Here is a 3,819-nt window from a genome sequence, read left to right on the forward strand (position 1 = left end):
CGCGATTCTTCCTATTGTAAAGTCATGCAGTGTGTAACCTCCTGTCGTCGTTCCATCGTGCAGTGTGAACACAGCAACAACTGAATGCTACCCCAGATAGTCGTTCAGTGTGAAACCAACAGTGATGCAACGTCTTTGAAAATCGTGCAGTGTGAACTCGGCATTAGACGATGAACTAATGACTAGATGTTTTGAGGGGTAAGACTATTGAACAGAGAACTACATAATACATTTTGAGCAACATGAGAACAGCAACTGATAATGTAGGAAACTGCAGACAAATGTACATAATCAGTTGCATGAATGTACCAAAGCAATCGCAACTTGTTCAAAAGAATGAAAAACTGCTTTTATGCTGTGCACAAGTGACTAGATGATGTGGAGGTTGAACAAGTAGTTTTGGGAATTTCATTTCTGATCTGAGAAATGCACCAAAGCGACTGAGAAAAACTGTAACTAGAGTTAAAGGCCTGACAAACCTACAGTATGCTTTAAAGTTGAAATTAGTTCTAAAAGCTGTAAGTTTGAAGATTATCTACAGGTTGGTTTGACAGACAGACAGACAGACAGAAACAGAGACGGATGGACGGACGGACGGACGGATAGATAGATAGATAGATAGATAGATAGATAGATAGATAGATAGATATGGATTAGGGAATTTTGGGGGACAAATATGCAGCGTAAAGCTGAGAAAGGGATTTTTCTGAGGAACATTTCTGTTTGATTTACAGACACATATCACCAAAGACTGTCTCAAACCGGTGTGTTTTCTCTCTGTTTTGATTGCGCTTTTGTGAGCGGATGTGCTACTGATTGGCACCAGCACAGGAGAGCAGACTATCAGCAGTCCAAGCCCATGGGGGCATTGCCCAGGTGAGCTGAGCATGCTGGGATACTGACCAACACTAATGTGTCTCCTCTGACTGCCCTGGGCTAACATACACACAGTAATTGTCTGGGGAGTTAGAGAGGCCCAGCACAGCACTAAACTTAGATGAACACTTCGACCCTAGAGAGAGAGAGTCAGTGAAAGCAGAGAGGTTTGTGTATTGTTTAGAGTTGACTTCAGCAAATGCAGTTCCTCTGCGTACCCGAGTGCTTGTTTGACAGATACGGTGCCACATTATGCCCAATGGTAGAACCTTCACTGCCACTGTTATACACACATTGATACCCAACAGTGCGCGCAACGTTTCCGTTTTCCTCTGCCAATGCCTCCCTCTCCTCCTCCACTCTTCTCTGTGTAATTAGTAATGGTCCGATAATGGTGCCGTAAATGATTTCATCACCTGTTTCACTCGAGAGCTGTTGATATTCAACAGCTGGGTGTTTATGCCACGTCATTGAGAGCATTAGAAAAGGATGTAGAAAGACATCAGGATTGGGTGAGTGAAATAATGTAGATGTGTAATGCTGCCTTCAACATCAAAGCAAAATCAACACTTTTTACTTTCTTAGCTCACCTTCATGGTCTTATTGTGAATCATTCATCAGTGCATATTATTCAAATAATGTTTTTTTTGTTGTTGTTGTTTCTTCTTTAATTGAAATCAAATGACTTTCCTTTTCTGCTTCTGTCGTAAGTTGATTTGTGCGCACGGATCTGCACTCGTTTCTACGTTACATTGATAAATGAGGCCCAATGAGTGTAAATTGTGAATTTTTACTGTTCAATTCAGTTTGTACACATTTTGTGTACTATTGATTATCTAAAAATACTAATGATTTAGCTGGTTTTGAGACTGCACCTTTGTCACTCTACAAATCATGTGGCAGCATGAAAATAATAAAATACATTGATATTGCATCAATTACAACACCTAATATAACCTAACACTTTTGCTCTTCATTTTGTTGTATTTGTACTAAAAAGCTTTGTCAGGAAGTAAAAATGAGAGAGAGAAAACTGAAATTACACAAGTGTCCATTCGTAATTATCATCATGCTGTGATTAGAGAGTTTGAAGGAAGCATTAAGGTGAAGGAAGAAGCTCTAAAACTCACTCGTCATCTGAAATGGCGTTTTATGCAAAAGCTTCCCTGTGGTCAGCCAGACAGAGTTGCCAATGAATGGCGGGTAATGAGAGAGGAAGATGGATAGCTAGAAGGAGCATTTGAGTGGTGGAGGGAGAGAGAGAGGCCTCTCAGGGATAATGACATTCAGCGCCGCTGATGAATCGACACCCATTGAGCGGTATTGACTTCAACTGTGCGCCACTGCCAATAGCACAACACCAAGTCCCCAGTCACAGGTTCAGCTTTTTTCAATTAAAAGATATAATTTGATTTCCACTGCCTTCCACGGATTCTGACTGAGTGCAAGTGATGGCGTGATTGATGTGCTGGTGTACGATTCAGGATGTCACCCCACAACCTCAGCCTGATGCCCTGATGATCTCATGGCACCTGTAGAGATGGCCTAGTGTGGGCCGGAGGTGGGTTTACCTCTCAGTTGTCCATCACTGATGTTTACAAATTCTTTCACCTCTCATTGCCACTATAATCACCAATATGGGCCATAGAACGACTGCTGTGACCTTACCCATCTTCCAGATCTTTGCAAATACACTCCATTTACATGAGCTAACCTTTAATCTACTGCCACAAAGTGGATATGTTTGCATGTGATGAAAAGATGAGGAGGAGCTCAAGGAGGCGGCAGTTATGTTTCAGCGTGAAGGCTTTGAAGGAGACGGCTTTTCTGAAGAGAGATGTAAAATCGATCTTAATGATCACTTGTGACATTCATGTGCAACTCATTTGCCTCCATTATTTCCCTATAGTGCATTTGATGGTGAGATTTGCTCCAGCTCTAATCCGGTGATGTCTTTAAAAGGGTGAACATGTTTGATCCGCTGATCAGCCTGCAGAAACGGCCCTCTGTAGATCTCATGTAAATGTATGATCGTGATGACATTGATTTTGCTATATGTTTCGAGGCTGTATGTTCAGAGCCAGTGGCTTTCCTAGTGTGTGTGCTTATGTAGTGCTGGATGATCAGCTAATGTAGTGTTTCTAATGAATTGAGGCACCCAAGACATAGTACCACATTTTCTCAAGGTCACCTCGGCCATTAGATTAGCATTCAATGGCTTTAAATATTAAACATTGTGCTTCTAATTAATTTTTTTTTATACCAAGGACCCTTTTATAGCCCTGAATTGACCACCCATAATGTATAAATAGTAGTATATTTATAATTATTTCGTTTTATTAATAAAACTATATAATTATTAATATTAAATTAATATTTTTATTTTTTTATTTTTATTTTGTATTAATATTTTATTCGGCAAATGTATTTAATTGATCAAAAGGGATGGTAAGAACTTTTGCGTTGTAACAAAAGATTTTGGTTTCAAATAAATGCTGTTCTTTTGAACATTTTCAACATTGATAATAAGAAATGTTTCTTGAGCATCAAATCAGCATATTAGAATGATTTCTGAAGGATCATGTGACGCTGAAGACTGGAGTACTTGTAATGGCTGCTGAAAAATCAGTTTTGCCATCACATGAATAAATTACATTTTTAAATATTTTAAAATAGGCAGATTTAAAACAGTTATAAATTGTAATATAAAAATTTTAATTACATTGTAATAATATTACATTTTTTATTTTATTGTAACAATATTTCACAATGTTACTGTTTTACTGTATTTTTAATTAGTCAAATTTTCAAAATCATTAAAAAAAACCTGACCAACCCCAAATATATTTTAAATGTAAATATATTGTAATTTATTTACATTTATGTGTGTGTGTGTGTGTGTGTGTGTGTGTGTGTGTATGTATATATATATATATATATATA

The 3,819-nt window shown here is 38.1% G+C and overlaps 1 protein-coding gene across 3 annotated transcripts in view; it reads left to right on the top strand.

Moving 5' to 3' along the window:
- Positions 1-3,819, top strand: part of LOC107695759 (calmodulin-binding transcription activator 1-like) — a 177,211-nt gene that overhangs the window by 24,862 nt on the left and 148,530 nt on the right. The window lies entirely within an intron of this gene.

This window comes from Sinocyclocheilus anshuiensis, unplaced genomic scaffold (genome assembly GCF_001515605.1).
Source record: "Sinocyclocheilus anshuiensis isolate Anshui unplaced genomic scaffold, SAMN03320099.WGS_v1.1 scaffold234, whole genome shotgun sequence".
Classification (NCBI taxonomy): Eukaryota; Metazoa; Chordata; class Actinopteri; order Cypriniformes; family Cyprinidae; genus Sinocyclocheilus; species Sinocyclocheilus anshuiensis.